The sequence below is a fragment of the Salvelinus fontinalis genome, chromosome 15 (genome assembly GCF_029448725.1).
Source record: "Salvelinus fontinalis isolate EN_2023a chromosome 15, ASM2944872v1, whole genome shotgun sequence".
Classification (NCBI taxonomy): domain Eukaryota; kingdom Metazoa; phylum Chordata; class Actinopteri; order Salmoniformes; family Salmonidae; genus Salvelinus; species Salvelinus fontinalis.
In genome coordinates, this window is record NC_074679.1 from 30,646,305 (window position 1) to 30,672,768 (window position 26,464).

Sequence of the window (26,464 nt, forward strand, 5' to 3'; positions counted from 1 at the left end):
AACTGAGCAAGAGGACAAGTACATTAGAGTGTCTAGTTTGAGAAACGGACGCCTCACAAGTCCTCAACTGGCAGCTTCATTAAATAGTACCCGCAAAACACCAGTCTCAGCGTCAACAGTGAAGAGGTGATTCCGGGATGCTGTTCTTCTAGGGAGAGTTCCTCGGTCCAGTGTCTGTGTTCTTTTGCCCATCTTAATCTTTTATTTTTATTGGCCAATCTGAGATATGGCTTTTTCTTTGCAACTCTGCCTAGAAGGCCAGCATCCCGGAGTTGCCTCTTCACTGTTGAACTTTTAACTGTTGAACCCCAAACTTTTGAAAGGTAGTGTATATGGTCACATTCCATCAGGTTAAGTGGTATGAGTTTTGGGGCACTAAAGTGCCTGTTGCCCAGCCTTGACCTCTACCTGAAACCAAAGTATCCAATCAACCATAGTCCGAGATTCCTCCCAATGCCCACACTTCATAAAGACGTCAGTGACCTTGGCCTCAACACACACACATACACAGAGGCTGACTGATGGATTTCAGAAAAGCCCCCAGCGGTCTACATTAAAAGTCCATCATATAAAGGCTTTTCAGACCATTAGCTCAGAAGCAGAACTGTGGGAGCGACAGGGCGACTGGCCGCACGGAACATGTCCAAACGTAAACCCCATGTGTGGGGTCATGACCTTTCACACGACAGGGTGTCTCAGCACGGGCTCACTTCCGCTCCATCACCTGCAACTCTGTACAGTATCACTATAGCATTACTACAGTATCAGTTGAGAGTGCCTGCCAACTTAAACACTGGGTAATTTCATAGGTACTGTGCCAAGTTATTTTTTGTCTCTGTTTTCTTTCTCCCATAGGGCACAACTGTTCCTACTTATGGCCACTAGAGAGAGCCAGATAACAGGCCACGCACACACCCAGTGACCCTGTCAACGTCCAGAGAGAGGGTGTGTGTGCTGTTAATCAGGGCGAGGCCCACTCACACATATGGACTGCACCTTGCAGCGTGTTTAAACTTGGGGTCGCTATGAAAACTGCATTAGTGTGTCGCACTAACGTGAAAACATGCCAAGCATTTCAGTTCCTCACAACATGGTTCAGTGCTGCTACACGGTAACGCTATGTGCAACAACCTGTCAATGATGAGGCTACTGACTCCACGGTCCAGGTCACACGGTCCAGGCCAGCTAGCTGCTTAGTCAAATCAATCCCCCTGCCTGCCTCCCTCCACCCATCCCCCCCACCCCCAGATCAGTGCTTCTGTAGTGGTGGGTTCTTTGTATGCAAGTTATGTAATGTTCTTCCCTTCTGCATCTGCACCATTACTCTGGCTAAAATAGAAACCCTACTGGATGACATAACCATCCACACATAAACACATTGTCCTCCCCCCTTCATCACTGTTTATGTTTCAGCTCTTCTTCTCCCCATCTTTTTCTATTCAAGTTTCAAGTGTTAATGTCACATACACAAGTACAGTGAAATGCCTTTCTTGCAAACTCAAAACCCAACAATGCAATAATCAATAACAATGTAATACTAGAAAAAAACTAGAAATATGAAGAAAACAATAACTAAGTAAGTAAGCATACTATATACAGGGTCAGTTCCAATACCATATTTACAATGTGCAGGGATACTGCAGTGATGGAGGTACTGTAGATATATATAGGGGTAAGGTGACTAGGCAACAGGGTATAAGATAAACAGTAGCAGCAGCTTGTATGTGAGTGGGTGTGCGTAGAGTCAGTATAAATGTATGCGTATATTATGTGTGAGTGAGCTGGTCATGGAGTGAGTGTGTTTGTGAGTGTGTAGGGCCCTGTGAGTGCTCATAGAGACAGTGCCAAAATAAAAGGTTAACTCAGATACTCCGTGTAGCTATTTTGTGAGCTATTTATCAGATATTTTTGCTTGGGGATAGAAGCTTTTCTGGAGTCTGTTGGTGCCAGACTTGCACCGGTACCGGGAATGCTTGCTTTGCAGAAGCAGAAAGAATAGTCTGTGGCTTGGGTGGTGGGGGTCTTTAACGATTTTCCTTCCTACCACACCGCCTGATATAGATCTTGGAGAGCTTGGCCCCACTTGAATGAATAGTGTAGTGTGTGGGTGCTCTTGTTTGCTATGTGTGTTTATGAACAGTTTGGAGCATTCTATACTGTATTTTGTCATGTCATGTCATGTAATGTGTCGCTAGAGTAGTTACATACATGAAATGTATTATAATTCTATATAGAAAGACAGGGTAACGTGAGGTCCCATGATCGTCCAGTGGATTCTCTTCATTGGCCCTGGTCCGAGCCCCATCTGTCTGTAAGTAGGTTATGATGAATTGAGTTTGCGCCGAACCTCGGCAAATAAACACGTAACTCAAGGACGACAGCTGTGGAATTAATCCCCCCCCCCACATCGTCCCTGTGAGAAATTCTGTGGGTTTCCAGAAATGATTACACCGCCAGCGGTGAGGTCACAGAGAACAGACTGGAGGAGAGTGGGGGAGCTGGAGGGAGACAGTTGGAGGAGAGTCAGCCAGTCAGAGGGAAGATATTGTGCTCTAATGTACATAACTTATCCAGCTGCAGGGCAGCCAGAAACTATCTAGAGCAACAAGGACTGCTGACGTCTGTTATATCCTGGTTCAATTCACTGATAGGGAAAATCTCAGGACAGAGCTGGGAGGCCCATAAATGATGGAGTAGAGTAGCAGTTGGCTGGTTGCCACAGCAACGTGAATGACTCACTCCTCCACGGAAACTGCCCCTTGTTTGCACTGTGGATGGTGTTTTGTTTTTCCACTCCCACAAATGTACTGCTGCCCATCCCTCACCCCAACCTCAGGAACTCAGAGTACACACATGCAGACATACAAAGATCCTAAGAGGCATCTCCACATATTTACTGTTGTCATTAAATCACCCTCAAAACAGAGCAAAGCATTATTCCACTGGACAAGAGAGCTCAGCTCTACAACAACATAACTGTCTTCTGAGTGGACTCTTCAGTGGCTCTACACAGCCTGTCTTGTTTCTACTGCATATTTTGCTGTGTTTACACTATCTGGTGAGCATCAATCTATGTTTGAAACCTTTGTAAACAGATCCCTTCTGCGGCAAGCTCAAAACCAAGTCCTACATTCTCAGTTCCCTTAAAAGCCATGCTTAAGGCTGAGAACACATATACAAGACATGCCACATCTATTTACACTGTATCTGGTGGGTAGTGTCTAATCTTAGAGGTTGGCACATCTTCATTCATGCTCCAGGGGGCACTCGATCATTGTGGCATCCCTACCACGGCCAGGCCAGGGCAAACATTTCACCTTGGACAGTGGGCTTTGGAATGGAGAAAGCAACACAGTGTCTTGATGTGTTAGCTACTGTATTTCAGGGGCCATTGTTCCCCCAACCTGAAGTGTTCTCATTCGTCTCAAAGGATCTGTCCAGGTTTCAGATTCTCCTTCTCTCTGCAGTGTTCACCTGCCCTTCAGCACGTTCTGTTGGACACTGGCACAGCCTACTGTCTGTCTAGGAATTCCTTAGAGGAATGTGACACACCTTGGTCTCTGTTCAAATGGAGAAATACTAAAATGGAGTAGAAAATATAACCCCACACCCCAACTCTCACCACTACCCGTGCTAAACAAATAGTGGTTATATTCTTAGCAGGGGGTTAGCTGTCTCAGTGTGGAATTTGTCGGACAAACCTACCAAGTTGGAACTTAGAGTATCCAGCGACTATGCTGTTCTCAGAATAAAGGAAACAGAGACAAACAATGACTCAGTGGCTGCATTCATGTCTACATAGCTGTCTGTCTCTGATGAGATGTGGAAGGCTGGATGGACCACACTGGCTACTTCACTAACTGGAGGAAGCAGTATTTAGAACAGTTACGTGCAGTTTGACAGGTGCCCTTCAGACTTCACCAGTGGTAGACTTCCTCATAAACGCAGTGGCAAGGGAGGAACTGCCTGGAACAAATAGCATATTAAAACAGCAGGCAAAAGTCCACCAACCACTGCCTTACCATATACACAGATCTTGTGACAGCCTGGAGTTGTGGGTATGGGGACAAGACAATAAACATATACATTTTTCTGCTCCAAGGTCAAGAAAATGGGGACAAGACAATAAACATATACATTTTTCTGCTCCAAGGTCCCTGGGCAAAAAAAGCTACTTTTGTACCCAGTAAACAAGTAAACAACATTCATCAGGGGGGCTGCCACAGCCACTGGGTGGCTGTAGGAAGTATAGAACAGTACAAATGTCCTTACACAAGCATCATAATAGATTAAGATTTTGGGAAGATTTGGTTTTAGGTACAATTTCATCTCATGGATACGTCTGCTCTATTCTAATACTACGGCTAGCGTACACACCAACTCTCAACATTCAAAATACTTCCCCCTCTCCAGAGGGAACCGTCAAGGGTGCCCTATGTCCCCGCTCCTTTTTGCACTTGCGATAGAACCGCTTTCCTTGGCCTTAAAATTATCATTATCATTCACTGGAATCCACTGAGCTGGTGAAGAACACAAAGTGTCACTGTATGCAGATGATCTTATAACGAGTGCGCTGAGAGTCGGGAAGCAAGTACAGGGAGTGAGTGCTTCAATAAATAAATAAACAAAACAATAAAAACAAAATACAAACAATGCACCGACATGAAACAGTCAATAACACCTGAGGAAAGAACCAAGGGGAGTGACAGATATAGGGAAGATAATCAAGGAGGTGATGTAGTCCAGGTGAGTGTCATGAGGTGCTGGTGTGCTTGACGATGGTGATAGGTGTGCTGGATAATCAGCAGCCTGATGACCTAGAGGCCGGAGGGGGAGTATACGTGACAGTACCCCCTCCCTGACGCGAAGCTCCAGCCGCAGGACGCCGACTAAGGGGGCGACCCGGGGATCAGGAGCGGACCGGTCACCCCTGCTGAAGCGCGGGAACCTGTCACGCCGGCTGAGGCACGGGAACCTATCGAGCCGGCTGGGGCGCGGAACCTGACAGACCGGCTGAGGCAGGGGAGCCAGGCGATCTGGCTCAGGCATGAGAGCCTGACGAGCGAGTGGAAGCAGGGGAGCCTGGCAATCCGGCGGAGGCATGAGAGCCTGATGAGCCGGCGGAGGCAGGGGAGCCTGACGATCTGGCTGAGGCATGAGAGCCTGTAGCGGCTCCTGGACCCGACGTCATTTACACTGACACAAAAAACAAAAAACACTAACTGATGCTTCCCTTAGGTGAGGTGTTATTCTGTAACGAGTGCGCTGAGAGTCGGGAAGCAAGTACAGGGAGTGAGTGTTTTAATAAATAAACAAAACAATAAACATGAAACACAAACAACGCACCGACATAAAACAGAGTCAATAACACCTGAGGAAAGAACCAAGGGGAGTGACAGATATAGGGAAGATAATCAAGGAGGTGATGGAGTCCAGGTGAGTGTCATGAGGTGCTGGTGCGCTTGACGATGGTGACAGGTGTGCGGGATAATCAGCAGCCTGATGACACTAGAGGCCGGAGAGGGAGTACACGTGACAGATCTAATATTATATATCACTAACCCTGTGAACTCTGTCAATAACATACTGCATATTTTAAATACATTTGGATCATTCACGGGTTACAAATTGAACATTCAGAAAAGTTAACGTTTTCCGATCAACCCCGCTGCCAAGCAAATTCCCCCCGGAGCCCTGCATTTCCATCTGTCTCCCTCTGGTTTGTCCTATTTAGGTGTGAATATAACACATTCTCAGGCTACCCTCCATAAAACTAATTTTGCAAGTCTAGTCATACGAGATGAAGCAGACTTACAATGCTGGGATAGTTTGCCTCTCTCCTTAGCTGACAGAATCCAATCTGTTAAAATCGAAATTTTACCTAGGTTTCTATACCTTTTTCCAATGTCTTACGATCTTTATGCTGAAATCATTTTTTACCAAGTTGGATAGGCTCATCAGTCATTTTATCTGGGCAGGCAAATCACCTAGGTTACGTAGAGCAATAGTTCAAAGAAGGAGACAAGATAGAGGATTGGCACTTCCAAATGTACTGCTTTACTAATGTGCAGCCAATATTCAGAAGACTATGGTCTGGTGTAATGCTCCAAGTACCAACTGGTGCTCAATAGAAGCACACTCCTGCCAATCATACTCCCTTTCTGCTCTTACTTATGCCCCACTGTCCTTGAGTCCTTCAAAGTATACTGGAAACCCCATTGTGCTCTCTGCTTTGAAGATCTGGAGACAATTTCGTCAACATGTTAGACTTTCTGCCCTTTCTCTTCTAAGCCCTATCTGTAACAATCACCTATTTTTACCCTCCAAACTCCACCAGGCTTTTGTTTTGTGGCGAGAGAGAGGTTTGGTATGTTTCAAAGATGTATTTTGAGATGGGAAGTTTGACCGTTTTATTGATCTCGTAGCTAAATGTAATCTGGCTCATTCTAATCTTTTCTGCTATTTTCTTTGTTCGCTCTCATTTTCCCACCTTTCCTCAACTACCTCCCAAGACGTTGCTAGAAGAGATTTAACCTGATTTCTAGATTATTTTACATTATACTTTCCTCTGAACCCTCTCCAATAAACAAAATTAAGACAGACTGGGGTCGTGAACTTGACCTTACAGATGACTGGTGGGAGAAGGCCCTTCTTAGGATTAACTCCACACCCTCATGTGCTCGATTAAGTTTAATTCAGTTCAAGGACTTGCACAGAATTCCCTACACCAAAGAAAACGTAGTAAATTCCTCCCAGACACAAATGACACGTGATAGATGTTCAATCACTCCAGCTGTCCGAGTATTGGTCATCCTTTTTTAATACTCTCTCTAACATTCTCAATATTGACCTGCAGCCTTGTCCTTTGCTAGCTATATTTGGAGTTCCATCTTTGTTTCCTAGTCTCACTAAAAGTAAAACAGATGTTGTAGCGTTTGCTTCCCTCATAGCTTGCCGGCAGATCTTGCTTAATTGAAAATCCTCCAAACCTCCCACTGTATCAGCCTGATTGAAAGATCTAATGTCTTTGGCCAACAGGCAAAATGAGAGAGTGTGGGAGGGAAGGGATAGTATGTTGTGATATTTTTGTATGTATGTATGTATGTATGTATGTATGTATGTATGTATGTATGAAAAAAGTTTCAAATTCTGTTGGTTGCTAACACCTAACATACATATATATATATGCATATATATGTATATTTATACATTATTATTTCCAATTGTATGTTTTAATAGATTACATTTTTGTGTATATGCTGCTTTTGTTTTTAAGGGGGAGGTATTTAATTAAGTATAAGGGGATAAAAGGATGTGTCTGTTCAATTTGTAATTTGTATTTCTTTATATGTCCAATAAAAATATATATGAAAAATATATTTACAAAAAGAATCATCATAGACCATACACATGTAATGAGTCTCATAGCCGCAGACCTAAAAAGGTGAGCCCATCACATGTAATGAGGGCAAACTGAAATGCCCTTTTATAAGGGCCAGTGGCGAGCACAGTGGTGTTGTCACAAGGTTGGTCACATTCACACAAGTCATTTAAGACCTAGTGATTAGGCTGATAGCATGTGTGACACAAGGTTCATGTTTGATATAAACTTTATGGCTTTTCCTCCTGAAAAGTACAATGTTCAACCATAATTCCTATTACATTGCAGCAAAGTTGCCAGACATAATGACTTTATAACAATGCATCTTCCCTTTTTATGTGTAATAGTGAAACCTGTCTTGTAAAACACTGACCTAGGAACCAAAGGAAAAATACACTGGTAATGTCTTATCTGTACAAACTGCATGACTGGGTAGCCTGTACGTCCAGGCAGCCAGTGTACATATAACAACAGATATGGTTGTCCAACACAGGGCACCATAATCTTTATAGGTCTACTCAATGAATTGTCTTGCTATTTTTATCAGCACTCATTGAGATTATGAATGCCCACAAGTCCTCGGTAGAAGAGCTCCTCTGTGTGACCTGTTTATACTTCAAATCTATCACGTTAGTTCCAAAATGGTTGTGGTAGACAAATGTTTCATATGACCCATGGCGAAAATAAGTCATACAGCGTTCTATTTTAGTGGTAGGGAACAGGCAGTGTGTGGGCATTTTGTGGAGTGTTCTTGGACAACCTAAGTAAAATGGTGGGCCTTGGTCAGCTGTTTTCAGTTATTACAGTAATGTAGGGATAGTTTAAATAAAAAGGAAAAGTTTGGTGCTATTCAGATCCACAGTAAACGTGTCCTCTATATTGCACTGGGCACAGTTGGGCAACGTTCCAGTTGTGGAGAATAAATGTGAAATTTTCAGAGTAGATAACAGTCTCAGCACCCTCCTGCTCAGCTACCAGACTAGCCATGACGTCTGTGCCAGAGAGAACAAAACATCGACGTTGACCCCGAAAGAAGTGACTACTGATAAAACATACAGACATCTCTGTCTCCATTCATTACTAAACACATGGCAATTTCCCCTCTCAAATCTGTGTGTGCATGTGGTGCTTCAAAAGTGAAGGGTAGGGAGTGGCAAGGGGGTGCTCCTGATGCCTCAGAGAACTGGTAGCCTTCACTGTCACTAGAACACAGGGATCACCTGGGACAGGAGTCATGGATCACACCCCGACCTCACCCCTCTTCCCTCCTGCTGCAGAGCCAGGATCTTAAGACAGCTCGCCCAGCAGGTGCCCATCCCTGGTCACTGAGCCAATGTAATGCAGCCCTGCGTATTAACCCAGCACATTAACCCTGTGCAACCCTGCTTGGAAATGTGCCCTAGAGGCCTCAGAACCATCAGCTGGAAGACTGCCTTTAATTTAAGCTCTTAGAGGACTATCAGCATTCAGCTGCATGATCAAAGTATAATAATAAAGTAATTTGGGTAAAGTATCTTGTATCTTGCCATGGCGTCTCTCTCGCTTTCTTTATCTCAGCAGGTCACCAGCTGACTAAGCTATGCTGACAACAGCAGCATCCGACCCTGATGCCCTGTTGTGTGTAGCAGTGCTTGACATGCATGGAGGAGCTGAGATGTTTAATGGGCGTGTGATGATTTTACTGAACTGATGCTGTGTTAGGGAATCGGTACAGGAAACTTGTAGTAGCTGCAAAAATCTATTTGCTATTACAGCTCTTATGTAGGCAGCCAGAACTCAACATGGTGACATTGTGTCAATAAAGATGGAACTTGGGTCTGGGAAAGCAGTAGTGCACTTTGTTTACACTTACTGGTAAGATTAAAACTAAGATAATAGGGATGGAAAGAGAAATAGCAACGAGGTGGGCTGAAAGGTATAAAAGGAGAGGGTATGAAAGCATGATGTTTTACAACAGAGATACAGGAATAGTTTCTACTGTACCTGTTTGGCTCTCATCCTTGGTTTAGAATAATCTCATCACAGCCTGTGTGAAGTGTGCCCTAGCCTTTGGGCAGGGGTAAACAGTCATGGGCTTTTCATCACAAAACCAATCAATTTGGAAATCAATCTCTTTCCAAAACCAAAATGACCTCACATACAAAATATGGATGTACAGAGGACAAATGTTTGCCTGTTGGGAGAACCAATCAGCAGAAAGAATAATGCAGCACTGTAGAATAAACAGACTTGTCTAATCCAGTGACCAGGAGTATTGACCTCAACCTGACAGACCACACACTAATCACCTCTGATTGGTAGTGCGGTTCAACGTAAGCATGCAGTTCAAAATATGTGTTTGTGTGGGAGGGAGATTTACAATTTAAATCATATTTTACATTTAGAAATAATGTTGCTCATGATCTATGGATTTGACAGGCACCCACTGTAAGTAAGTAGTAGTAAGAGTAGGACACTTACTAATTGCCTTGTGAGATGAGACAGTGACCAAGCAGTTCCTACTTTTTTATTTTGTTTGGAACGTCTATGACCAATGACCCTGATGTCTGTGGACCATTATCTATGGGAAAAGGCTGCTCCACAATCATGTTCCATTTCCCCTCTGGCAGTACCTACAAAAATAGACCCTAAAGCAACCCCCTATCTCTCCCGCACCAAAGGGCTCAGAACTCAATAATTATGTTGTCATTGTGTGCAGAATTGTAATGCAAAACATTCAACTTTTTCTGTAGAGGTGTCCACCGTCTTAATTTGCTTAACTAATTTTCAGATATGTTTATCAGACTCAGTATTATGACCATAGAACTATGCTGAACAAAAATATTACCATAACATGCAACAATTTCAAAGATTTTACCTAGTTACAGTTCATAAATAAATTCATTAGGCCCTAATCTATGGATTTCACATGACTGGGCAGGGGCCCACCCACATGGGAGCCAGGCCCAGACAATCAGAATGAGTTTTTCCCCACAAAAGGGCTTTATTAAAGACAGAAATACTCCCCCCCCCCCACCCCCCACCCCCACATCTCTCCTTTAACAGTCCCGCAGGTGAAGAAGCCCGGATGTGGAGGTCCTGCGGTCGTGAGGCCGGTTGGATGTACTGCCAAATTCTCTAAAACGACGTTGGAGGCAGCTTATGGTAGCGAAATGAACATTCAATTCTCATGCAACAGCTCTGTTGGACATTCCTGCAGTCAGCATACCAATTGCACGCTCCCTCAAAACTTGAGACATCTGTGGCATTGTGTTGTGTGACAAAACTGCACATTTTAGAGTTGCCTTTTGTCCCCAACACAAGGTGCACCTGTGTAATGATCATGCTGTTTAATCAGCTTCTTGATATGCCACACCTGCATATGGAACATTTCTGGGATATTTTATTTCAGCTCATGAAAGCTGGGACCAACACTTAACATGTTGCGTTCATATTTTGGTCCAGTATAATTTGCAGCTCAGTTTACAGGGGATAGCTAGCTATGTGTGACACATAGAAACATGACTGGTCTCTACTGACATTGCTTGAGTTGAAGAAGCAAACCCTGTGACAGAGGTAGGGGCACTTAGTGTCGCTGATATGGGATGGCTGTCCTAACCCAGAGCAGGTTCCGTAAGAGGGTTAATAGCCACAATACCGACAAGAAGACACAGCTTTACCCTGAGTCGATTTTCCTCTATAATCTCATCAATGCTACATAATTGTATTTTGTTTTTTAAAGCACCAGACCATGGGGTTTAAACTCCCAGTGCGCAGAGGGGACAGAGGAGAAACAAGAGATACAGAGATGTGGCGCAAGAGAGAGATGGGATCTGTTTACAGTCAACAGTCATCAGTTCAAAGTGGTTGGATCAATTGTAGTCTTTGTCCGGACAGCTGGATGGACTCAGAAAAACATTTGGGATGTCCTTGAAGATCAGAGCATAAATATAAATCATAGATCCTATCACATACACATTCCAACACTAGCTCAACATCAAAGAAAAGAACAGTGGCCAAAACACTATTTTCTGTGCTTGGACCCCACAAACACTCATCCCTGGTCTTCACAGTGGGTCAACACTCTTTTTAACCATTAGTGGACGCTGGACGCACCCTCTCTTCCATCCGAGGTCCGACCTAGGTTCCATCCTAATGACTGCTTTCGCAAGCCTGTCTGTCAGTGCTCTGTGATTTGTGCCTGTGCCATATCTCAGCTCAGGAGGGCAGATGACAAGCTGATTAGGAGTGGAATTTCCAGGGGCTCAGAGTTGCTATTCCCAGCCTGCATCCTCTAGATTAGACCCTTTCTAGCTGGGGACAAGCTGATGACACCCGGGCTACAGGTGAGACCGTTATATCTCATAACAACAGGGTCAGCTTCAACACAATCTGACCACACAGGGCTGTTTATAACCCACATAAACCCACATAAATGCCAGGATCATTAACTCCCCACCCCATATATACACAAATACACTTTCTAAACATGGTTGGGGGCTTTATTCTAAACATGGTAGGGTATTTAAAGACCATAAAACTTCCAAGTAAAAAAAAAGTGTTGATAGGGGACAGAATGCAGTCGGACGATCAAATAATCGGCATATACAGTGCATTCGGAAAGTATTCGGACCCCTTGACTTTTTCCATATTTTGTTATATTACAGCCTTATTCTAAAATGTATTAAATTGTTTTGTTTTTCCTCATCAAATCTACACACAATACCCCATAATAGAAAATCTTAAAAATGTATTACAAATGAAAAAACAGAACAATTACATTTACATCAGTATTCAGACCCTTTATTCAGTAAAGACAATACTGTGCAGCCGTATTCATCGACCTGGCCAAGGCTTTCGACTCTGTCAATCACTACATTCTTATCGGCAGACTCAAAAGCCTTGGTTTCTCAAATGACCAGGCGAGGCAATCATTAGAGAAGCCAAGGCTGTCGAGTCTGCCGATGAGGATGTGGTGATTGACAGAGTCAAAAGCCTTGGCCAGGTCACTGAATATGGCTGCACAGTACTGTTTCCTATCGATAGCGGTTAAGATATCGTTTATGACCTTGAGCGTGGCTGAGGTGCACCCATGACCAGCTCTGAAGCCAGATTGCATAGCGGAGAAGGTATGGTGGGATTCGAGATGGTCGGTAATCTGTTTGTTGACTTGGCTTTCGAAGACCTTAGAAAGGCAGGGTAGGATAGATATAGGTCTGTAGCTGTTTGGGTCAAGAGTGTCCCCCCCTTTGAAGAGGGGGATAACCGCAGCTGCTTTCCAATCTTTGGGAATCTCAGACGACACGAAAGAGAGGTTGAAAAGGCTGGTAATAGGGGTGGCAACCATTTCAGCAGATAGTTTTAGAAAGAAAGGGTCCAGATTATCTAGCCCGGCTGATTTGTAAGGGTCCAGATTTTGCAGCTCTTTCAGAACATCAGCTGACTGTATTTGGGAGAAAGAGAAATGGGGAAGGCGTGGGCGAGTAGCAGAGGGGAGGCCAGTGCTGTTGACCGGGGTAGGGGTAGCCAGGTGGAAAGCATGGCCAGCCGTAGAAAAATGCTTGTTGAAATTCTCAATTATAGTGGATTTGTCAGTGGTGACAGTGTTTCCTATCTTCAGTGCAGTTGGAAGCTGGGTGGAGGTGTTCTTATTCTCCATGGACTTTACAGTGTCCCAGAACTTTTTTGAGTTTGTGTTGCAGGAAACAAATTTCTGCTTGAAAAAGCTAGCCTTGGCTTTTCTAACTGCCTGTTTATACTGGTTTCTAGCTTCCCTGAAAAGTTGCATATCACGGGGGCTGTTCGATGCTAATGCAGAACGCCATAGGATGTTTTTCTGTTGGTTAAGGGCAGTCAGGTCAGGAGAGAACCAAGGGCTATATCTGTTCCTGGTTCTAAATTTCTTGAATGGGGCATGCTTATTCAAGATGGTGAGGAAGGCATTTAAAAAAAATATCCAGGCATCCTCTACTGACGGGATGAGATCAATATCCTTCCAGGATACCTCGGCCAGGTCGATTAGAAAGGCCTGCTCGCTGAAGTGTTTCAGGGAGCGTTTGACAGTGATGAGTGGAGGTCGTTTGATCGCTGACCCATTACGGATACAGGCAATGAGGCAGTGATCGCTGAGATCTTGGTTGAAAACAGCAGAGGTGTATTTGGAGGGCAAATTGGTTAGGATGATGTCTATGAGGGTACCCGTGTTTACGGAATTGGGGTGATACCTGGTAGGTTCATTGATAATTTGTGTGAGATTGAGGGCATCAAGCTTGGATTGTAGGATGGCTGGGGTGTTAAGCATGTTCCAATTTAGGTCGCCTAGCAGCACAAGCTCTGAAGATAGATGGGGGATAATCAGTTCACATATGGTGTCCAGAGCACAGCTGGGGGCAGAGGGTGGTCTATAGCAGGCGGCAACGGTGAGAGACTTGTTTTTAGAGAGGTGGATTTTTAAAAGTAGAAGTTCAAATTGTTTCGGAACAGACCTGGATAGTAGAACAGAACTCTGCAGGCAATCCTTGCAGTAGATTGCAACACCGCCCCCTTTGGCCGTTCTATCTTGTCTGAAAATCTTGTAGTTAGGGATGAAAATGTCAGAATATTTGGTGGTCTTCCTAAGCCAGGATTCAGACACGGCTAAAACATCTGGGTTGGCAGAGTGTGCTAAAGCAGTGAACTCAATAAAGGCTACAAATATTATGGTTAAACTCAAATATACTAATTGATAAAAAAAATATATATAACATAAGGTAGGAAAAAAAACTATAATCTTCAAAAATTATATCATAAATACGACTGGAAATATCTGCTCTATCCAAAACTACAACCAATTAATTGGAGCATTACCGGAAAAATGGAAGAGGCAAGTGGAAGGGGGAGAAAGTAAGGCACTTGTCTGTCAGCCCTGCATTAAAGACCTAAATTGGTTCAAGAGAATTGTGATAAATAAAAAAGTATACCAGTTTCATTTAAGGACCAAAACATATACAGCTGTGCCATACAGCTTGCAGAATAGTTGTGAAGAGATTTGATGTACCGATTCCATGGCACATGGTTTATGAACTGATACACACTGACACTGGATTCAAAACCGTCCCAGCTCTGCAGATGTTGCTGCAAAGAGACAGAATCATTCGATCATCTGTTTTGGTACTGTCCATATGTAGGTTGTTTTTAGTTACAGGTTCTGGAATGGCTGAAGAATTGAAACATTTACCTAGAGCTAACTCTGCAAATAGCACTGCTGGGTGATTTGAAAAGTACTAGTCAGTCAATCGATCCATCTGTAGAAACTATGAGAACAGAAAGGTTCAGAAGTTGTGAAACATCACAGCACAGTTGAAACATATGGCAAATACAAATCAAAACTGGATGGTCTTCAGAGATAGATGGGAGGGGTTGAGGGTAGCTGAAGGATGGGACTAAAAACAAAAGATAACTAATGTAAAATATACTGTGTCTGTAAAATGTATATAGTATGTATAAGCTGGAAATAGAAACCTAAGTGTTGTTGTCCATTAGTTTACTCCAATTAGGATAGGGGTGATAGGATTAGGGGAAAATAATAAATAAAAAGTGCTCAACCCTAGGTTCTCCCATTGATATATATATTTTTAATTAGCAGACCTGTACACAAACTCATTGGTCATGTGTGATGAGTACAGACAATGTTGAAAATCATTGGGCAGAGGTTGTGTTCCTTTGTGTAATGGTCTGTTTCTTCTACAGTAAAATGTTTACAGTCCCTCACACAGAGGAAGAGGGGGCAGTAGAGCACATCTGCGCCTCCTCCTCCCAGCATGAACGGCTGCCATTCTTCTGCCTTTTTTGGTCTGGAGCCACAGCTCTGTCCAGCAATGAAGATAATAGAACACCTTAAGTTAAAGGAAACATATCACAGTACAAGCAAGGCAGTAGGAAGGATAGTAAGGTGTTTATTTTGCAGAGGGTGATGCTGTAACGAGGCTGAGACAAAACACCATCTCCCAAACACAAAACAAATATAAAAATATGTTTAGAAACAAACTGAAGAGAGAAACTGGGTAGTAATGGGAGATTATAACCATCAATTGGAAATAAGGTAGTATTATTTCAATCCTGAATGATGCAAGAAGATATCGGTGGCATGATAAGAGTGATTGTACATGATAGACTAAGAGCAAATCTCTCAGACAGCTCTCCACAGCCCTGTGTAGAGACCCTCAGCAATCAGCTGCCTATTAATAAAATCCTATTTAGCTTTCTCTTCCCTCCCTCTGTGACAATGTTTGAGTATGTGTGGGTACGTGTGTATGCACGCATTCATCAAAGTCCACGGAAGACTAAAACAGCAGCACTTTCTCAATCACGTCTCTCCCGAAGAGGATGTCGACTGAAATGTAGAGTTTTAGCTGAGCAGGGGAGAGGAAGGGAAATACAGTAAATCAGTCTGTGAGCAGAGGTTAGGACCCAAGTCACCAGCACTGCATTTAGATCTTGGAGTTCCCCTGACATAGCCTCCTAGACCAACAGTATCTACAACCTCCAGCAGTCAGTCCTCTACACCCGGGGTTTGGTGGCAAAGGTGAGGTAGCCTGTGTGCCCTGCCATCTCCCTGGGGGGGCATAGTTGTCTTAGAGAACAGAGGTGTTGCTAGAGACTGGGGTGTCGGTGGGGATCTCCAGGGGCCGGTCAGTACCAAAGTCTGGTAGGGGGAGCATGATGGTGCGCACGTCATGCACCTTCAGCAGAACCACCTGAGTGCTGATTGCCTCGAAACCATCATCAGCCAGCGCCTCACACGTACGTCTTCTGCACCTGCTCAATACATGGGGAGGAGCACACATGTCCCCCTGCAGAGGGAGAGAGAAAATGAGACAGGGGGATTACAGGATGGAGACAAATGGTAAAAAAGGGTAAAAAAACAAAAACAAGATGGAGTCAATTATTCTGTCTGAATCTCACACACTTTGCTTCTAGGCGATTTCTATGTAAACGTCCTAGGTTTGGTATATTCATCCCTAATGGAGAATCCTCTAGCTATGTTTAAGAGATTCAGAAAACAGGTTTAGAGAGCAGAAACACTCGGCTCCTGACTTGGATTCCAATGTTGGAATCAAAAACGTATATTTACAAAGTGATTTATATATATATATATATATTCTTTTTTACATCCATCCACAACAATGTAATCTCAGTTAAGTCTTGCATAATTGGTCAGCTGTTCGATTAAGTTCTGGGTCCACATTTATTAAGAGAAGACAAAGATGCTAGAACGAGGAGCTCCACCCTCGCTCTTTGCAAGTTATGGGCCAGCCTATGGGCCGAATGTCCCCTCCCAAAATTCTAAAGACGTGATACACCTACGAAAAACAGGGCCTTGTCCAAATAACCAGTGACGAAATACCCAAGCACCGGAACTATTGCTGCTTGTTATCCATCGGTGCCCATAGTATAACTTCTTATGGCTGCAGGGGAAATATTGAGTAGCTTGGATGAAAGGTGCACAGAGTAAACGGCCTGCTCCTATGTCATAGTTGCTAATATATGCATATTATTATTAGTATTGAAAACACTCTGAAGTTTCTAAAACTGTTTGAATTATGTCTGTGAGTATAACATAACTCATATGGCAGGCAAAAACCTGAGAAGTTCCACTTCCTGTTTGGATATTTTCTGGGGGTGCCAGATTTTCAACCAAGCTCTCATTGAAAATACAGAGAGATATGGATGGGTTTTCACTTCCTACGGCTTCCATTAGATGTCAACAGTCAATAGAACTTTGTCTGATGACTCTAATGTGAAGGGGGGGGGGGGGGGGGGGGGGCGAAGGAGACAGGAATGAGTAATCACTTCCATGAGGTGCCCACGCATTGAACTGGCGCGTTCATGTGAGAGGGAGCTCAGTTCCATCGGTCAATTGAAGTCAATGTAATTCTCCGGTTGGAACGTTATTCAAGATGTATGTTAACAACATTCTAAATATTGATTCAGTACATCGTTTGACATGTTTCTACTGACTGTAACAGAACTTTTGGACATTTTGTGACGTTATAGTGGACGCGCTTTGAGACTTTGGTTAGGGCGTTTGGTAAACAATTTGAAAGTAGCTAATTGGACATAAATAACGGACATTATCGAACAAATCAAGCATTTATTGTGGACCTGGGATTCCTAGGACTGCATTCTGATGAAGTTCATCAAAGGTAAGGAAACATTTATCATGTATTTTCTGGTTTCTGTTGAGTCCAACATGGCGGCTAATTTGGCTATTGTTCTGAGCTTCGTCTCAGATTATTGCATGGTTCATTTTTCCGTAAAGTTTTTTGAATTTTTTGAATTTTTTTTTAAATCTGACACAGCGGTTGCATTAAGGAGAGGTATATCTATAATTCCATGTGTATAACTTGTATTATCATCTACATTTATGATGAGTATTTATGTTGAAACGATGTGGCTATGCAAAATCACTTGATGTTTTTGGAACTAGTGAATGTAACGTGCCAATGTAAACTCAGAGTTTTTGTTATAAATATGAACTTCATCAAACAAAACATGTATGTATTGTGTAACATGAAGTCCTATGAGTGTCATCGGATGAAGATAATCAAAGGTTAGTGATTCATTTTCTCTCTATTTCTGGTTTTCGTGAAAGCTATCTTCGCTGGAAAAATGGCTGTGCTTATTGTGGTTTTGTGGTGACCTAACATAATCGTTTGTAGTGCTTTCGCTGAAAAGCATATTTGAAATCGGACACTTTGGTGGGATTAACAACAAGATTACCTTTAAAATGATAAGACACATGAATGTCTGAGGAATTTTGAGATTTCTGTTGTTTGAATTTCACGCCCTGCACTATCACTGGCTGTTGTCATATCAATCCCGGTAGCGAAATTGCAGCCATAAGAAGTTAAACCCAACATTTCTCCAAGTCTCTCCATCATTGTAAAGCCCTAGTTATTTTGTTGCTTTGAGAGTCATTTCTGAAGATTTTTTATTTCATGTGATTAGTGACTTATTTACATCTTTCCCTCAGCTCTGTTACGTCAACTGAACTCATTTTAATATGGTGAAACTTGTTTTTCCCCCCAGAAGAAACATTGAACATCTAATAGTCAAATAGAGTAAAAGCAGGTGAAAACGGTTCTACTCTTTTTGTCCATTTTCGAGTGTTTTGTGGTAGAAAACTGAGCAGGTCGAGTATAACACAGTTTGGCCTGGAAGGCAGAGTAGGTTCAGTGGAGGGGGTATCGAGAATACAGCCAAGGAGTAACAACCCTGTTACTTTGTCACTTAAAACAGACGCCTCACAAGTCCTCAACTGGCAGCTTCATTAAATAGTACCCGCAAAACACCAGTCTCAGCGTCAACAGTGAAGAGGCGATTCCGGGATGCTGTTCCTTTGTTTCTAGCCCTTTTGAGCCTGTAATCAAACCCACAAATGCTGATGCTCCAGATACTCAACTAGTCTAAAGGCCAGTTTTATTGCTTCTTGAGATCAGCACAACCGTTTTCAGCTGTGCTAACATAATTGCAAAGGGTTTTCTAATGATCAAATTAGCCTTTTAAAATGATAAATTTGTAGTAGCTAACACAATGTGCCACTGGAACATAGGCATGATGGTTGCTGATAATGGGCCTCTGAACGCCTATGTAGATATTCCATTTTTTAAAAACAGCCGTTTCCAGCTACAATAGTCATTTACAACGTTAACAATGTCTACACTGTATTTCTGATCAATTTTATGTTAATTTAAAATGTACAATATCTTTTGGGCTTTTCTTTCAAAAACAAGGTCATTTCTAAGTAACCCCAAACTTTTGAACGGTAGTGTGTGTATGATTCTCATTGAAAGCAGGTCTAAGACGTGGTAGATCTGTTGTATGTGGATTATATCTATGCTTCCCGTGCTTTTTTTTTCCAAACAGCTGAAAATACAAACATTTTGATTATGGAAAATATTTCACAGCAGTTTAGACGGTACAATGATTCTCTACACTATACTTGCTTGTTGTCACATACTCAAATCAAGTGAACTATTAGAATTTTAGCAACCAGGAAATGGCGGCGCGATTTCTGAAAAGTGCATCTTTAATAGGCACTTAATATTTATTTTTAATTTAACCTCGAGATGGGAAAGCATGTTTATGGAATTGAACATGTGCTCTTATGAAATAATGTTAAAATTAGGTGAAATAAAGTAATATTTTTAAGGCACCAAATTGATGGAACGACCCATTTGTTTACATAGTCTGCGCACACAAGAGTTTAACAAGATATTGACCCAATCATAAACATTTCATTGTTCTTGTGTGTTATGTTGAACACAAAAGCAAGTCAATCATTTTAAAATGCTATACATATAACATCAGTGTTTAGTAACAGAAGAACACATGGCAATTTTTCACTGGTTGCTCAAGAAGCATTGTAATTGCTATGATGATGACCCTTATTGACCAGTGGTTGATTGAGAGAAGCAGAAGAGGTGGAGCTAGTGGTGATCAGGCAGTCAACAACACTGATCCAGGGAGTGTGTGAAAGCTATTGTTCAAGATATTTGACAACTAACTAGTCAAAATATATCTGCGGCCAGGCAGCCGTGAAACTGACAAAGGCAGAGAGGTCAGTAACAAACACGGTTGGCCCAAATATCTCATCTTCAAGTAGGGACATTGTGTGTGTTGTGTGGCCAGGTCTAAATCAGGTTAAGAGGGTTGTGTAGGGACAGATGGAGTAAAAGGGGTTGGAGCAGAACAAGTGCAGTGAGAGAGAGGGACAGGTCTGCCACTCATGAGCAATGGTCTACAAGGCTATGCTAGGTAAAGTGCCGCCTTATCTCAGTTCACTGGTCACGATGGCTACACCCACCCGTAGCACGCGCTCCAGCAGGTGTATCTCACTGATCATCCCTAAAGCCAAAACCTCATTTGGACGCCTTTCCTTCCAGTTCTCTGCTGCCTGCGACTGGAACGAATTGCAAAAATCTCTGAAGTTGGAGACTTTTATCTCCCTCAACAACTTTAAAAATCTGCTATCCGAGCAGCTAACCGATCGCTGCAGCTGTACATAGTCCATCTGTAAACTACCCACCCAATTTACCTACCTCACCCCCATACTGCTTTTATTTATTTACTTTTCTGCTCTTTTGCACACCAGTATCTCTTCTTGCACATGATCATCTGATGATTTATCACTCGTGTTAATCTGCTAAATTGTAATTATTCGATTTATTGCCTACCTCATGCCTTTTGCACACATTGAATATAGATTATATTTTTCCTACCATGTTATTGACTTGTTTATTGTTTACTCCATGTGTAACTCTGTGTTGTTGTCTGTTCACACTGCTATGCTTTATCTTGGCCAGGTCGCAGTTGCAAATGAGAACTTGTTCTCAACTAGCCTACCTGGTTAAATAAAGGTGAAATAAATAAAATAAAAAAAGTAAAAAAATATATATTTTGGGGGGGGGGAGAATCTGTACTTTACAACTTATTTTTGACTACTTTTACTTCAAGACATTCCTTAACAAAATATTGTACTTTTTACTCTACATTTTCATTGACCCCGAAAAGCACTCGTTACAATTTGAATGCTTAGCAGGACAGGTAAAAAAAAAGTCAAATTCACACACCTGGTCATCCCCCTCCTGCCTCTGATCTGGCAGACTCACTAAACCGACATGCTTTGTTTGTAAAGGATGTCTCATTGTGAACCTATCTTTCAGTAAATGTAAAAAACACTACCACCTGGTTTGCTTAATAAGGAATTTGACATGATTTATACTTAAGTACATTTTAGCAACTCTATTTACTTTTGATATTAAGTATATTTTAAACCAAATACTTTTATTCAAGTAGAATTTTACTGGGTGACTTTTACTTGAGTAATTTTCTGTTAAGGTATCTTTACTTTTACTCAAGTATGACAAGTAGGTACTTTTTCCACCACTGCTCATGAGTTTAGTTTACTAGGATCACAGCAGATCCACTTAGCCCAGGATCACCTCCTCCTCTGGCCAAAACCTGGACGTGCAACACTCAGGCTCCAGGGAGAAGAATGTGTGTGTGTGTGTGTTTGTGTTTCTATGGTGACAAGGAATCAGTGACAGGACCAGTGTTGAACTTCACAGAACTGAAAGAGCCGAGGCAGAACGTGTGTACGAATACATGAGTAGAATCAAACGCACAAGACTATGCATGCGTTTCCACTGAGATAATGCATCCAGAGAAAGCCTACACACATCATTAACTAACATCCAAGAATGTGCGCAAACTGCAAAGGATTTCCCTCTAAATACAAGCCCCACGGCAGGGGATGAGAGCAGCTTTCCAAGATATCTTCATTAACCTGGAGAGACTGAGTAAAGCATGCAGCCTAAATCACACACCTATTACAGAACCCCAGGTCTCACTGTGAGAAGACTTGATTGTAGATTTAACAGTGTAGGAACAGTGAAGTGGCTTTTTAGCCTTACAAGTCCAACAAGCAACACAAGCAGACATTTACTAGTACCAAACACACACACAAAAGTAGAAGAAAAGTAAGATTTTAGACAAGCACTCACAAAAAAACAATCTTTCTAATCTTGGAAATGTGGGATCTTAGATAGCGGATGTTCCATTGACAAATAAGAGCAGCATTTCCCCTGCTAGACAGCTCTAAAGACTCCCCCATTGGCCCCACGTCTCCTGGAAGGAGCGGGGGGTTTGGTCTGTGCCAGGATACAGGGTCTTCGGAGCACAGCTTCTCTAAATAAAAGGGGCAGGTCTCTGGCCAATTTTTTTAAAGAATTAGTGGGGGAAAAAATAAGAAATTCTCCACATTCTGCCCCTTACCCTGGTTCTCAGATAGCATGACCAAATTTAAAGCAGGGAAAGGAAAACACACGTTTATTATTAGTGGTTATACATGCTCTGTGCAGGAGCATGTGAAGGTCACAGGGGCAGTATAATTGACTGGTCAACTGCTGGATACCCTCGGCTGAAGCACAGAGACACAGCTCCATAGTGTTCAGTCCTCTAGAGGGAATGAGATGGGGAAAGGGGGATACTTAGTCAGTTATACAACTGAATGCATTCAACTGAAATGTGTCTTCCGCATTTAACCCAACCCTTTAATCGATATCAATGGCACCCGGGGAACATCGGCAGAACGACATTTTTACCTTGTCAGCTCGGGGATTCGATCTAGCAACCTTTCGGTTACAGGCCCAACGCTCCTACCTGTCAGGCTACTGGCGGGACTCAAGTCTCTAAGACTGGAACAGAGGGAAATAAATTGTGCCATGCCTAAAGGAGACTCATGCAACCTCTCCCTACAGCACATAACCCTGTATGGTCATGGGACTGATTCTATATCCAGATATCTGGCTGTGTGCGCGCGTGTGTGTGTGTGTGTAACGGGGAGTCGGATAGCTAAAGAGGAATATGCAGAAGTGAAACCATAAAAGGGAGGAGTGAAACATCGACTGCAGGAGAAAATGTAGGAAAGGGTGCTGGAGTCTTTGCATTGTTGCTAGTCCATGTGACACATTCCATTTCTTATGGAGGCTTCCATTTAATAAGATTATCAGTTTATGGGCCTCGGGATTATAAAAATCAACTCAATCTTTTACAAAGCAGTTTAAAAAAACAGTGATCCAAAGTAAGTAGCTCTACTAGGCTAGGGTTATGTGAATAATAGCCCTGATATATTCTACCCATGTCCCACCTTCAGCCCACGAACACACACGCTCACACAGAGACTGACCACCCAACTAAGCCACCAACTTGTCCAGGCTTGCCCCCACTGCACCATGGGCCCTGGTCTCCACAGAGAACACTGCATGCTCTTTAATCAGGTCACTTTATTCTGCATCCGTGTGACAAGGAAGAAACAAACAGGGAGGAACACATGCAAGCCAAGGACACATTTAATAAGCGCTCTGCTGACCCAGATCAATACGGAAGAGTGCACTGCCAGGAACAAAGGCTTGCTGGGATTTCAGAGTGGACAGCCCAAAGTCATGTTATTGGGACCAAGTTTTGGCTTTCTCCACACACACCCTCGTGTCTTACCCTGCCTCTTCATGGCAATCTTGGCATGTTGGACAGCCTCCCATGGTGAGGGGATGTCACCCTCCATGCAGATGTCCTGGTTACGGACGGTAGCCTACGCGGTGCTCCCTGAACTCCTCCGCCACCGTCGCAGCATGCTGCTGGTGGAACTCGTGTGCAGGTGGCCCGTGGGCGCAGGATGGCGTGGGACAGAGACCTGCTGCCCGTACCTACAACCACAAAACAAACAGGGAATGGGTTAAGAGAGGGTATGCGACTAGTGGCAGTGTCATAGATGGCTGACGTTTTCACAACGGGAAATACGTCAAAAACAGATCAATACCATTTTCATGTCATATTACATCAACGTGTCTGATATACAGTACATGTTAGAGAGTTTGTGTAGTTGTGCAAACATCAAAATAGTAATCAAATATTGGACTGTACATCATACTATATGACCACAATACTTTCTGTTGTCTGATTGCGTCTGAAGCGATCTTGTGACATGTGGTTAGTGCAGGGGGACATGGTGATGGGCTACAGTGACCCTTTCTCCTCCCCCTCCTCACATTGCATCACTGCTGCTTTTGTTCTCATTGCAACAATGGGTGCAATGTTTACCCCACAGCGGCACATTGACTTGCTGAACGCCACGTCGTTTGACCGACCGGATGACTGACGTCAGAGCGAGGGGCACAGACAAGTGCCTGGTAACTACTTACTGCATGTAATCTGATGCTGTGTGTGGGTAGTATTACTGCATGGTAAGCCATTTCCCAGGCTTTGTAGTTTACTCCCCAATTTCATTCACAACTCTGCTCCAACCCTGCCCTGCTCCAGTGTGTGTGATGTTCTACTATGACAATCCTTAAGCACTAATGGGGATAGCTTCAAATCTCAAGCATCTAAAACATCCAGTCACCTTCCTTGGTAAAATCAAGCAGGAACATTCCCTCAGGGTACACGTGAAGGCCTAAGCATGGAGTGCACTGAGGACACATTACTTACATATTCAAATGTAAAAAAAATAAAAAAAATAAAGTATCATATATCACACACATACTACCGGTCAAAAGTTTTAGGACACCTAATCATTCAAGAGTTACTTTCTTTTTATATCTCAGGACAAATTAGTTAGCTAGCCAAATTGCCATGAATGTTTAATGCTTTTCGACAGCGCTCCCAGTCTAGTCAGCATGTAATCCTGGCAGCAGGATGGAGCCTGGTCAGCGGGCAGCAAAGAGGGAAGAAATTAAAAATGAGAAGCAGCAGAACATAACAGGAGACCTTGTGCTTGCGCTAGCCTGCTGAACTTCAGTGCAATCTAGCCGCAAGGTGACTCCTCTAGTGACTGAATTCTCCCTACAACACACTCAGAACAGCCAACTGATAATCACCTATCACTGCCTATTTACATTGCTCATTCACAAAGTCACTCAAGACAAAATAAGTCACCCCTGATATTAGTAAGTGCTTATCAGCAGATAGGCTCATTGCAACACTGCAGGACATGTTGCAGCTCCCCATTATGCCAGGGAGGGCGAGTGGGGGCTGACCAAACAGTTTGTTCATCGATACGCTATCTTGAGTCGGCACACACGTTTACCGATGTTCCATCAATAACCCGCCCGACTGGGAAGGAACAGAACAGCAGTTAAGCATGATGAAGCACTGCAGCAAGAGCAGCCGTCTGCCTCCAGATACTCCTAGCCAGGCACGTACACACGGCCAAGGCTGCAGCAGCCATCCATTAACCACCCACACACAATCACTTTACTTCTGAAATTAATTCAACCGGTGGACACTCCTTACTGGGGGAGATTTCTAGATGGTACTACTGTGGTGTTCCATCTCACGTCTAGTTCAGATCATTCTCATAACTGACCGCTTTACTGAATTTGTCAAGAGAGAAAGTTGGAAGTAGAATTTGACACCTGTGGGCACTAAGTCTAAGAAATGGGATGTAAAACTCCACACGGTGTGTCCCAGTGAAAACAGAGATCAACGGCTTTCTTCAAAGGTAGATAATCATTACAACTTGACATGTGTCATCAAAAGCCAAGTGTGATGTTGTCCCCTCCACTTAGCTCGAGAGCTTTCACTAACTGGCCCCTCTGTTACAAGAATCATTAGTATCACATTTAGCCTTTTGGTGTTGAGTGCGTGGTTTCCCACTAGTCTATGACACATTCCTCCTCCAGGTCTTCTCTCTGTGACCCTCTCCTACAGGGACATGAAACATGCAATCCATACTGTATGCGTATGTCATATGCTAAGCAGTTATTCTATGAAAACGGCGACGTTTGGGAAAGTTTCAAATGATTCATGCCCTCAGATAAAGTAGCTTACACAAAGTTGGAAATCAGCGGGTTTTGTCCCTCTCACCGGATTCACAGACAGAGCCAGGCTTGAGCTCCAGTATCATGGTAATGTTGGCAATGTCTGTTGTGTAGAGTATCTTGGTGCAGTGGGGCAGGTTGAGGGTCCACAGCTCAGGGGTGGGGTGCAGCACAGTACATAGACCAGGTGACCATTGTGCCAAAGCGCTGGCCTATCAGGTCCTTGGAGTGGCAAATGACTCCATAGCGTGTCTGTATTTGGGAACCCTGCTGCACCCTGACTGGCATCACTGAGTCATAACCCAAGATGGCAACATCACCCTCCTGGATAAACTCTGAATATTCTACGAAACTCATGTCTTCTATCACAGGGGTCTACAAGGGGGAACCAAGGTAAAGAGGTCCAGATGTTATCACCACAAAGACCATCAAAAAGAAACTAGTGAACATTTCCCCCATGATAAACATTACACTTTTCACAAATGCATAAAAAGACAAGTTTGCGGAATGTATTGGGCGACATAGCTGTGTTGAGATAAAAATCAGTTCTGCCTCCTGTAGTTAGGTGGTCTGGACATCAAAATCCCGCCAATGGATTTGTTTATTTTCATACTCATTAGAATACTTGCACGTGCGAGTTGTATATTTTGTTTTAAAAACAAGTATCATTTAAATCTAAACGGCCGCTGTTTAATTTCGAATTAGAACAGTGGAGAAACTTTACTTCAGTTATTTGACTGCCTCC

The 26,464-nt window shown here is 43.1% G+C and overlaps 1 pseudogene; it reads right to left on the minus strand.

Moving 5' to 3' along the window:
* Positions 1-15,276: 15,276 nt before the first annotated feature.
* On the minus strand, positions 15,277-26,409 carry LOC129811772 (tRNA (adenine(58)-N(1))-methyltransferase catalytic subunit TRMT61A-like; annotated as a pseudogene).
* Positions 26,410-26,464: the final 55 nt, after the last annotated feature.